The sequence below is a fragment of the Lissotriton vulgaris genome, chromosome 2_1 (assembly GCF_964263255.1).
Source record: "Lissotriton vulgaris chromosome 2_1, aLisVul1.2, whole genome shotgun sequence".
Lineage (NCBI taxonomy): Eukaryota > Metazoa > Chordata > Amphibia > Caudata > Salamandridae > Lissotriton > Lissotriton vulgaris.
The window spans coordinates 622,671,592-622,683,620 of record NC_141687.1 but is presented as its reverse complement, the minus strand read 5'-3'; the positions used below and the strand labels follow the sequence as shown (position 1 = coordinate 622,683,620).

Below are 12,029 nucleotides of genomic sequence, written 5' to 3'. Positions count from 1 at the left end.
ACTCAGACACCCCAAAAAATACAAATATATTGTCCATTACATGTCCCCATGTTTTCTTAGAGGAATACAAGAACAGTGATCTGGAGAAATCGTATGCAACGTCGTTTGTCTGTAGAAAATCAAACACGTCACTTTGGAGCCGCTTTATTGTTATAAATTAAGTTACTTACCTTCGGTAACACATTTTCTGGTAGAAACTCAAAGTAATCTCAAATTCCTCACCTTTTAACTGTTTATTCCTCAGGTATCGCACTGGATCAGGAAGCTTTTCAAGCAGTGCTTCTGCAGGCCAGAAGGTGGCGCCTTGTGAAACCTCACTGGCGCGTTCCGTGATGTGCAGGGCCTATATTGGTACCACAACCCATGTGCGGACTTGAGTTGCTTTTGAGACTGTCCACACCCCCAGATGCAGAGCCCCAAAAACAAAATTAGTTGACAGTAAGCAGATGACTAGACTTGAATCTTCTTAATGTATACAATCCAAACATAGAATGGGAAGGATTGGTGAAGAATTTGCCACTAGAATCTCTACCACAAAGAGATAGTGACTCCTAGTCGCGGATTACTCACCTTCTGAGCAGCTACCAAAGCAGTACGTAATAGGAGGTGGGCTGTGAATGGACTCAAACCAAACTGTCCTGCAGGACCGAGCGGGCAAAGAGCTCTTCTCGGCAAACTTGGTTATATAGACAATAGTGCTTTGCAAACATATGGAGAGATGCCCACATAGCTGCCTGGCAGATGTCTAGGACAGAGACTCCATGTGCCAACACAGTGATAGCAGTTTTGGCCCTGTTGGGGTGCATAGCACTTTAGGAGGTTGCCTCTTTGTCAGTGTGTAGCAGATCTTAATGCACAGCACGATTCACTGTGAGATAGTACGCTTCTGCACAGCCTTGACTTTTTTCACCCCAGTGAACCCCTCAAAGAGGGGATTGTCCACCTGGTGGTTTGTGGTAGGATTGATGTAGAAGCTTAGGGATCTCTTGGGGTCCAAGCGATGGAGTATCTCCTCCTACTTCGAGGGGTGAAGTGGAGCACAGAACACCAGCAGGTGATCATTTGACCTGCTGGGCATGGCATCACAGAGTTTCAGTAGAAAGGATGACAGTACGCAAAACCAGTTTATACCGAGGTAGAAGGTTGTGTCACACGCTGTGCTGAAGTAATGAAAACTAGGAACACAATGTTGATGGTGCGGAGCCGTAGGGGACAGCGGTGGAGCGGCTCAAATGGATTCACATTAATAACATAAGGATGAAAATGAGGTTCCATTGATGCATCACAAAAGGATTAAAGGAAAACAGATGCTGCAGTCCTTTCAAAAACCTCATCACAACTGGTGATTTAATTAATGAAGGCTGATCAGGCAATGTCAGGAAGGCGGAAAGATAACATTTAACAGTGCCAAAAGCCAGTCCTTGCTGGGTGAGAGAAAGCGAGTACAAACAGGACATTAGACAATTGGACTGGAGGGGTCAATCTGCTGTGCGCTGCACCAAACCACAAACTTGTGACAGGCATATATTCTTTGTTGACGGATGCATCACATCCAAGAGAACATCCATTACCTCCAGACGGAGATCGAAGGCCTTCAGCTGATACTGCCCAATCTCCATGCCTGAAGGTGGAGTTTGTGCAGGCTGGGATGCAGAACCTGACCTTTCTGCTGTAACAACAGATGCTCCCAGGGGAGCAGCCTGATTGGAGAACATATACTCAAGCCCAGGAGTTCCAGATAAAATACTCTTCATGCCTAAACCCATGCATCTAAGATGACTGAGGTCTGGTCAGTCCTGATCTTTTTGAGAACTCAGGCCAGGAGTGGTATCAGCAAAAAGGCATAGAGAAGTCCTGAGTTCCACTCAAGGCAAATGAGTCTCCGAGCAAGAAACATCTTGGAAACTCAAAGTGCAGAAGTGCTGACATTGCATGTACTCGGAGGTGGTGAACAGATCAAACCAAGGCTCTCCCATTAGCATTAGGAGACCTTGCGTCAACTCCAGGTGTAACTGCCACTTGTGATCTGCTAGGTGTGGACTGCTAAATTTGTTAGCCCTGTGTTCAATTAGCCCACTAGGTGGTTCACTAGCCATTTTCAGAGGTGCAAAACAACCTGACACAGTATCCATGACTCCACTCCATCCTGTTTGTTGCAGTATCACATGGTAGTGTATGGACACACCAGAGCACTGTGAGAACCTGCACCAGCCTCCACTTGATAGATGGCCAAGAGGATGGCCCTCGTCTCAAGAAGGTTGATATAGAGCCAGGACTCCACCGTAGACCAGAAGCCTCTGATCTCTGGTCTACGGTGCCCCTGTCCAGAAGTGATGCATTTGTCACCACTGTCAGCTATGGGTGGTTAAGGAGTCTGCAGCTGACCCAATCGTGGTCCAGTGGCTACCACTACCAATATTTTGCAGTGTTCTCTGAAATCTGAATGTGGTTGGAGAGGCCCCCTTGATGTTGTGCCCACTGCAGAAACTGTATATGCCATCTGGCGGGCCCAACCAGCAGGATGCAGGCGGCCATGAGTCACACAGCCTCAAAGATGACCTCACTGAAATCCAGGTCCAAAGCTGAAAGATCAGGATCATAGCCTAAATGTTCTGGACTCTCGTCCCCAGGGAAAGGGCATGAAACCGAACCATGCCAGGAATGGCTACAATGAAGGGGATTGTCTGAGACAGGGTCAGGTATGACTTAAGTACATTGATAATGAATTCCAAAGAGGACAGGAGGTTCGCTGTAGTCTAGAAGTGGTTGATGACTGCCTGGGGTGAGCATGCCTTCAGCATTCAGCCATCGAGGTAGGGGGAAGACTACCATCTCTGACCTCCAGAGATGTGCTACCACCACCATCATAATATTTGTGAACACCAGAGGGGCGCTAGCGAGACCAAAGGGAAGCACAGTGAAATGAAAATGCTCCTCTTTCACCATGTATGGCAAGAGGCTTCGAATTGCTTGCAGGACGGGGATATGGAAATAGGAATCCTACAGGTCCAACACTACCATTCAGTCTCCAGGGTCAAGCGCAGACAAGACCTTGTACAGGGTGAGCATTTTGAACTTCTACTTCCAGAGGAAAGCATTGCGAGGGTTCAAATCTAGAATAGGCCAAAGACCTCCAGCCGTCTTGGGCACCAGAAAGTAACCAGAATAACAACCAAACCCTACTTCTGGAGTTGGACCCTCTTAACAGCCCATTTGGTCAAAAGATATGAAAAACGGGGTTGACCCTGTGTTCCTCAGAACCTGGGTAATCAATGGTTAAATATAAAGTGGTTCTGTCGGGTGACAACACAAATGATTTGCAAATACTATTCCATGCAATTTACCAACAGGAAAAGAAACCTCCCTCTGACAACAGCAAAATGAAAAACAAAATGAAAAACAGGTTTTTACAATGAATGAAAAGAAGACCTGTATATGACTTGTTGTATTTTTTTATATGTTTATCTAAATTAAATTCATTCAAAACAGTTTATACAATCAATACAATGACTGTCAATATATTAATTAAAGTGCAAACAAGTGACAATAGTGAATAGTGAAACGTTTTCAGACGATCTGCAGGACCCACCTCTCCGATGTGATTGCTTGCCAGCCCAAACAGAATCAGTGGATTTTGCCTACCACTAAGTGGTAGTAATCCTGTAAGGGTAAATTAAAGAGGTTTGGCAGGTGGGGCTGCAGGCAAGGGGATGGACTGAGCGACTTGCTCGTCCAACGGCTGCAAAAAGTCAGCTGACTTTTTGTAGCCGTTGGACGAGCAGCCGTGACGCATAACCACAGCGTGATCGTTACAAATCTCTCGACTAAAGGACTTTGTGCCAATTCGGTCCTTGTGACTTACACACACTTGGATCCCAGGACTGTCGTGCCCTGTACACTTGTCTTGAGAAAGACCCGCCGCAACCTTAAACACTGGCGCCCCAAGGGTCGAAACGTCGACATCTTTTCATAGGCCTTACAATTCTAGAATTCTAGCGAACTGAAAGAAACAAATAGGATTCTGGAAAATCACACTAGCGGATGGCCTTTATGAAATAAAAACTTGTATATATATTTGTATAGATTGTCTATATTGGAATTCATCATTATTGTACATATTGCTTCTGTCACGTGATCACTATTCACTATTGTCACTTGTTTGCACTTTAATTAATATATTGACAGTCATTGTATAAACTGGTTTGAATGAATTTAATTTAGATAAACATATAAAAAAATACAAGAAGTCATATACAGAACCTGTTTTTCATTTTGCTGTTGTCAGAGGGAGGTTTCTTTTCCTGTTGGTAAAATGCATGGAATAGCATTTGCAAATCATTTGAATTGTCACCCGACAGAACCACTTTATATTTAACCATTTGGTCAAAAAGGCACACACTTCCAGCCGCAAAATGGTGAGAAGGTGCTCTGTCAGTCGCTGGGTTGACAGTAAAAGGAGCGACGGGGAAGAAGGAAATGGCATAACGTGTTCAGATGATCTGCAGGACCCACCTCTCCGATGTGATTGCTTGCCAGCCCAAACAGAATCAGTGGATGTTGCCTACCAATAAGAGGTAGTGATCCTGTAAGGGTAAATTAAAGAGGTTTGGCAGGTGGGGCTGCAGGCAAGGGGGTGGACTGAGCGACTTGCTGAACTAGGCTGCAGGGTCTGTGGGCATCATGGCCTCTCCTGTGAAACCACGGGTTCCCTGCTGAGGTGGAACAGGCTGGTAGTAAAGGATGCCTCAGTCAAAGCTGCAAAAGGAACAGTGGAATTAGGGCAGCTTTCGAGGTTGGGCAGAGGTCATGGGACTGAGCAGTAGCCCTACTCTCTTTGAAACGTTCAAGAGCAGAGTCAGCCTCGTCTCCAAACAGGCAAGTCCATTGAAGGGCATCTAAAAGGACTGGACGAAGCATGGGAAACCCAATCGATCATAGCCATGCATGTCGCCGAATGGCAACGCAGGTGCCTACAGCCCATCCAATAGAGTAGAAGCTCCAAAAAGGTGAACTTGGCTGCATCACAACCATCTAGAATTGCCTGCAAAAGGACAGGGCAAAGGTCTTCCGGTACCCCAGGGAGGACTTGTGCCACCCTAGTCCCAGAGGGAATGAGTGAAACAACCTAACAAATGAGACACTGATCGATCACAGGGCCAAACAGGCTGATGAGAAGAGGCACTTATCAAATGTCTCCACTCGCTGTGATTCCCCATCAGGGAAATTGCTGTCGTTGGTCCAACTGCACCACAAGGCTCTCAGAAGAAGGGTGCTGCAACAAAAAGGCCAGGTCGGATAGAGCAGGGTCATGGCGCCTGGTGATTTGCCTGTTAACTGGTGTCTGGGTGCAAGGCTTGGATCAAGCCCCTAGGAGGGTGTCAGTCAGGGCCTCACTGAAAGGTAGGAGGAGCTCAGAAGCAGCCTGGCCTGGTTGTAGGATCTCAGTTAATAGGTTTCTTTTTACTTCCATGGTGGGAGCTGGAGGTCAAGGAGCTCAGCCGCCCTACGCATAACTAAAGCATAGGAGGCAGATTCTTCGATGGCTGAGCTGGAAGGGGAGAAGAGTGCCTTCTCTGGGGAGGTATCCACACCACTAGAGTTCTGCAAGTCCTCATACCAATTTTCATCGGTGTAGTGCTGAGCAAACAATCACCCTGGTCATAATAGTTGTCGGAGTCCGTCCCAAAAAGGGATGCAGAGAATGGTACCTGCCTTGTAGTAATGCAAGTGCCGGAATAGGTGGCTCATAAGGATTCAGGCGTGAAGTTGGTCAAAGTCAGACTGGCATCGGAGAGGACAGTCGGGCCCACCTCCAAAGACGTTAAGGTCAGGATAGTTGTTGGTATGGGCACCAGTGGTGGCACTGGAACAGGAGCTAAGGGCAAATGTGGCTCAGAAAGTCCAGCTGGTGCAGAGAGCGAACCTGCCAGTGGTAGTACAGGTGAAATGCCTCTCAGCTCTGTGTGGCCGGAAGGAACCCCAGAGGGAGTCAGTAGAGATCCAAAGAGATAGGGCATAGCTGCATGGAACTTTTTAGATGTGGCGTGGCTGAAGGCCCCGGAAACTAGATTATGCCGGAACAAGCCTTGAATTTAGAGCAAAAAATGGGAGCAGTCCAGACTGCATCTTCTTGTGCTTGGCAACAAAGTTTCTCCTTGTGTTCCCCGATGGCCTTCGGGTTTGCAACATGCAGACTGCAGGTCTTGGCGTCGAGGCCTGACCCCACACACCAGTCAAACTTGGTGGAGATCGGCCACCAACATCTGCTTGCAACAGCCTTTACAGTGTTTAAAACCTGTCGTCTTAGTGGGCGACATCCCTTGCGCACTATGATAATTTTTTTGAAGAAAAAACTTTAACAAGGAGTCTCTAAGAGATGAGAGAATCTCTGAATCTGCGCCTTGTGGCATGGAAAGAAAGGAACTGACAGCGGTCAGGAGTTGGCGACTGTATAGGCCCCGCATAGCATTTCCGTAGCCGAGTGACATCAGTGCGGAGCAACACAGTGCCACCTTCTGGCACACAGAGGTACCAGTGAAAGGTTTTCTGGTCTAGTGTGCTGCCTCGGGGCTATTCCAAAGATGAGGAATCTGCTGCTAGAAGTCTCGATCAAAAAGACAGATGTTTTGGTTTTATAGACTAAAAGGTTTGCAGATTGACTGAACTATCAATCTGTTATTTGAATATATATTGTTTCCACCACTTCTGTTGTTGTAATGACATATACTAGTGGAGGGTTAAAATATTGTGCATCTCTAATCCCTTAAAGTTTTGGCTATTCGTTCTTATCAGGCAATGCAAATGTCTCCAGTTATCATTGCCTCTCGATTCTCTCAAACTCTTCCAGCAAACAGATGCAAGAACAAGAGAGGTCCCAACAAAATATTATAACATTCCAAGAGAAGGTCCACCTTACCTTCCAGGTGGGAAGAATATGCCAAGCCAAAACATGCAAAGTCAAGAGTGCACCACTTGCCGAAAATAAAAACTAAACAGAACATCTCCAGGGCAGCACATGCAAAGCTAAGCAAACAGTTGGACCAGTCTATGCACTAGCTCCAATTCCTGCCAGACCAAGCATGAACTAAGCTAGCCCACACACCTCTGCCAGGCCAAGCAAGATAGCTTTCAAGGCCAGGCATGACTAGGCAAGAATACAGCTGTCTGGACAAGTGTGGTAAATGGAGAACTTGAGTCACGCACGGCAAACGCCTCCATGGCAGTGCCTACTTTCCAATCAACAGCCACTAGGCAAATTTAATTAGATGAACCATCCTCACCTTCAAACAAGCAAAGCAAGTATGCATCCATAACCACCCATAAGGCGGACGAACAGTCTCCCATAAAAGAAAGGAAAGTTAAACAAGCGCCCCCTTGCGAGGCAAGGATAAATAAAGCTGCACTTACCCAGTCAAAATAATCGAGCACCCTCTCAACCAAGCAAAGACAAACGATCATTCCCTTTTCTACCTAAGCAACCTTTAAAAAACAGTGACAGCATCACACACACACACATGCAAGATAAAGTAGTCACTTTCTGCGAGACCTTGTAAGACACTCAGAACCAAATAAATAAACACAATACCAGCTCCTGGATTGCACGTGCACTTTTGATAACGACGCCAAACATGGCAACCCAACACGGTAAGGATAAGCAAGTACCCTTAGCAAGCCAAGAATAATCAAGCAGTTCAGACACGTCCTGCGATGCAGAAAGGCATGACAGATGTTGCTGTTGGCATATGCATTTGTTCTGTTTCTACAATTGCAGAGTGAGTTGTGCAATCTCACTACGATAATTCAGGTCCCACAACAGTTCCGAAGCATGAGTCAGGCAATAGGTAAAATATAAGCACTCTCCTGCCAGGCAAGGGGAAGCGAATGGTTCCATGAGGCAAGAGAGAGTGCCTAAACTTTGCAAAGACAGGAAACGCAAATGTCATTCAAGAGCATGACTCGACAGCAAAGAAAAAAAAAATTAACTACCAGAGCACAGTGGCCAAGACCAACCCCTCAACTCCTACAAAGGTAAGCGAGTTCTCCTAAACCTGGTAAGCAAGTCCTCTTCGCCAGGCTAGGTTAAATGGGTGCCCCCCCGCCCCCCACCACCACCTGTCCCAGATAGACGAGCAGAGCCCCCAGCTATGCAATGAGAAACAGGCACCTCTATGCGCATGCACGCCTCCACGTCAGGGCAAATGCTCAGCTTTACCAGTAAAAGATAACAGAAACCCTGATAGTCAATGGTAAACAACCATAAACCACAGTTTTAAGGCGACCAAGAAACTTGTTAGGGCATGGGTAAATCTGCTCCTCTCTTATGCACACTCATAATACATGGGTAAACAGGCACCCTCGACTAGGGTTAAACAAGTACCGTCTCCCCCACATGTCTAATAGGTGAGATCTTCAACATGCAAGGTAAGAGAGAGCCCCCCACTAGGCAGGGGCCTTCCCCCCCTATAAACAAGGAGGCAAGTCTACCATCAGCAATGAGGGTAAGCAGGGGCCCCATATTAGCCAAAACTAATCGAGCACCTGCTTTCCAGCCGAAGGTATGCACACACCCTCCCAACCTAAAAGCAAGCCCCCGCCATACCCAGAAAAAGTAGCTGAGCACATCCAATAGGGTAAGGAAGACATGTTAATGGTAAATCAGCTTCCTGCCATCAGGTAAAAGAGCACCCCCTGCCTCACTGCTCCCCCGGCTAACCTGTCAATGGCAAGAAAGTCAATGGGTGCCCTAAACCCACCAGAGACCGAGCAAGTGAGCATTTCCAACAAGCATCAACACCAAGCACAACTCTTCAGGCCTAAGAAAGCAAAAGTTTGCTGCCTGCTAAGCATCCACTCAGCCATAGGTAGCCAAGCACCCCCAGCAGCAAGGATGCCGTCTTCCATGAGACAACAGTAAGCGAGTGCCCTCGTGAATGAAAGGCCCCCAACAGGCAAGGAATGACCACCCGGGGAAGTAAGCAAACCTTACAAAGTAATAAGCAAGCTAGCAAACCAACGCAGCAAGGGAGTGTCCCTTAAAGAAGCACTTCTAACCCAGAAACCCCTCCAGCTATGCATTAGCGCGCCCCCTAGGGTGGCTGCAAGCTAATGCACCCCACCAGGGAAGAGCGCAGGACCTGCCTGAAAGACAAATACTAAGCCATCGCGCCCATTGCAAGCAGGTGCGCCTACTCTCCTTTCTAAATTTCCTCCCTCGTTAATCCCACCACTGTACCACGTTGTCTCCAATCTTACCTTTTTGCCGCGCTCATCCTTGCAGCTCCTGTCACACTCACTCCCCTACCCAACGTGTCCCCCTCTCCAACTGTCCCATCCCCACTGTCACCCCTTGCTCCTCCCCAAACTCCGTCTCCTGCCCCTTCCACTCCACCTCGTGACACAACCCAAATTGCTCCTCGTGCCCTCCCCACTGCATCTTGCTCCAAAGCCCCCACTCCATTACCCTGTCGCTCGCGCTGCTCCTCACCCGTCCGTCCCTCCCCTCAGCATCGCGCGCTCCGTCGCTTCGGGGCTGGCGGGCGCCCGAGGTCCATGTGCGAGCCGCTCACTCAGTCAGCTCTGTACTTTGCTTTCTGGGGCTCGTAGTCTTTATTGAATGATGGGATGAAGAGAACTACGAGTCCCAGGACTAAAGCAAAAATCTGTCTGAGATGAGACACTGGCGAGGACGTTTGCGGTAACTCTTGCCTTTTCTGTCAACACCCGATGCACATACCGAAGGAATGGACGACCCTCGTGTGTCCTATGCCCCTCACTCGACTCGTTCTTTTTGCCCTACCAATGTCACAAGTCCCTCTGCAGAGCCGAAGTTTTTTTTGTCTCCCTACAGTTAATCCACTTCTCGGCACCGTTCATTTTAACCCTGGTCCTTGTATCCACCCCTGGCACAGCCTTGCCCCCTTCCCAGGGGGGGCGTCACCAAACCTATTCCTCCCCCTATACCTCCGAGTTATACGCGCAGAGTCCTAACAAGTACCTGTCCACACACCTCGACCCTTGGTCCTTAGATGTCGGCTCTCCTCCTCGCCAGCTGTTTTCCCCCGCCCACGAGTACATCCTCTCCCCCCTCCCCAGGTGTCACCCGCCTCCTGCCCCTCCCCACCCCACAGGGACTAGCATCTTCCCCGGCTATGTAGTCTATCCCACCCACCCAGGTCCCTAGCGCCTCGGTGCAACACCCCCCGGCTCACCCTGAATACCTGCTGGTCGCTGCCCCCGCTCCGGCTCCCCCCTGCCCCGGTTCTCCCCGGGCTTTCTCTCCCCATCCCAAGAAGCGGCGGCTTTACAGCTCCAGGGCTTAGCAATAGGTCGGGAAAAACCATTCAGCAGAGGGGGCGGCAGGTGCTGGGTTATGGCTCAGCAATAGCCTGTAGTCCCACACACCTCGGGGATTAATTTCCTGGGCAGGCACAGTCCTGCTTCCACCATTAGATGTAAGGTCCCCTTTCCATAATCTTTCCAGGGAGCAGTACGTTAAGGAATACTACAAATATACGCAGACCCACTGGGAAGATGGTTCAGTCCAGCTCAGGGACAAGTACAGGGAATCATTCAATGGGATTTAAAGGAGGAGGGGTCAATGGAAATTGGGCGGGGCTAAAGCTGAAGGAGAGGGAACCGAAGGAGCAAAGGCGTTATAGGGAGAATAACTCGTGAGAGAAAACGAAGCAGAGAAGAAAGATAGGCTAGAATACAAACTGGGGTGACCAAGGAGGCGAAAGAGCCAAAAGAAAAGAAGGGTTGAAGTACAGGGTAGGAGCCATAGGTGAAACAAGCATTGGCAAAACCAATAGGTCGTGCCAATACAATATGTCGTGCTAATACTCCTGCATGGCTGCTGTTCAGCATGGGCAAATGTTAGTGGGGTAAAGGACAGTGGAGCTGAGTGTCGTAAAATGGAGTAGAGTGGAGCATTATAGGGTGGCATGGAGAGCTGTAGAGTGGAGTGTCATGGACTGACCAAGCCGCCACCAACTTCACCCTATGGTTATCCAACAGCGCCGACATCCTAGCACCACTGAAAAAACGTCAAAGCAAACCTGGCAGCAAGAAGGCCTCATGGTTCAACGATGATCTTAAGAAGTCCAAGAAACTCTGCCGCTCCCTCGAAAAGGCCTGGAAAAAAGACCCAACCACCAGCACCAAGGACGCCTTCAAAAACGCCACCCGCACACACCACCAACTAATCCGAAAGGCCAAGAAAACTGCATTCAAGGATCGACTAGACAACAACGCCCACAACAGCAAGGAACTTTTCAACATCGTCAAGGAATTCACCAATCCCTCGGCCAACTCCAACGACATCACCCCCTCCCAAGCCCTCTGCGACTCCCTAGCCTCATTCTTCCACAACAAAATTGCAGACATCCACAACAGCTTCGACAACCAACCCGGCGACCAACGCACCCAACCATATGCTGAACATTCACCCCCCTTGAACACCCTTAACGACTGGAACCCAATCTCCACTGAGGACACCATCCGCCTGATGAACTCCATCCACTCAGGATCCCCCACAGACCCATGTCCTCACCACATCTTCAACAAAGCAGACTCCGTCATAGCACCGCACCTCCGAGACGTCATCAACTGCACCTTCAACTCCGCCACCTTCCCGGAAAGCTGGAAACACGCTGAACTCAGCGCCCTTCTGAAAAAACCCACAGCGGACCCCACCGAACTCAAAAATTACCGCCCCATCTCGCTCCTTCCTTTCCCGGCCAAAGTCATCGAGAAAGCTGTCAACAACCAGCTAGCCGCTTTCCTCGAAGCCAACAAATCCCTCGACTCCTCACAGTCTGGCTTCCGAGCAAAACACAGCACTGAGACCGCCCTCATCGCAGCAACAGACGACATTCGAACTCTACTGGACAATGGAGACACAGTCGCCCTCATCCTCCTCGACCTCTCTGCAGCCTTCGACACAGTCTGCCACAGCACCCTTTTACAACGCCTCAGAAACATCGGAATACAAGGAAAAGCACTTGAATGGATCACCTCGTTCCTCACCG

At 48.8% G+C, this 12,029-nt stretch overlaps 1 protein-coding gene across 7 annotated transcripts in view; it reads right to left on the bottom strand.

Annotated features, from left to right (window-relative positions):
* The window catches only part of HPCA (hippocalcin), a 144,474-nt gene extending 134,175 nt beyond the window's left edge, over positions 1 to 10,299 (bottom strand). The window contains exon 1 of one of the 7 annotated variants that reach the window (XM_086955724.1): positions 10,218 to 10,299. The gene's annotated coding sequence lies outside the window, so the exon portion shown is untranslated. Of the gene's footprint in view, positions 1 to 9,252; positions 9,314 to 9,460; positions 9,518 to 9,733; positions 9,807 to 9,994; positions 10,080 to 10,208 lie in introns of those variants that run through there. The other 6 variants (XM_086955727.1, XM_086955725.1, XM_086955730.1 and 3 more) reach the window with 6 other exon arrangements.
* Positions 10,300 to 12,029: the final 1,730 nt, after the last annotated feature.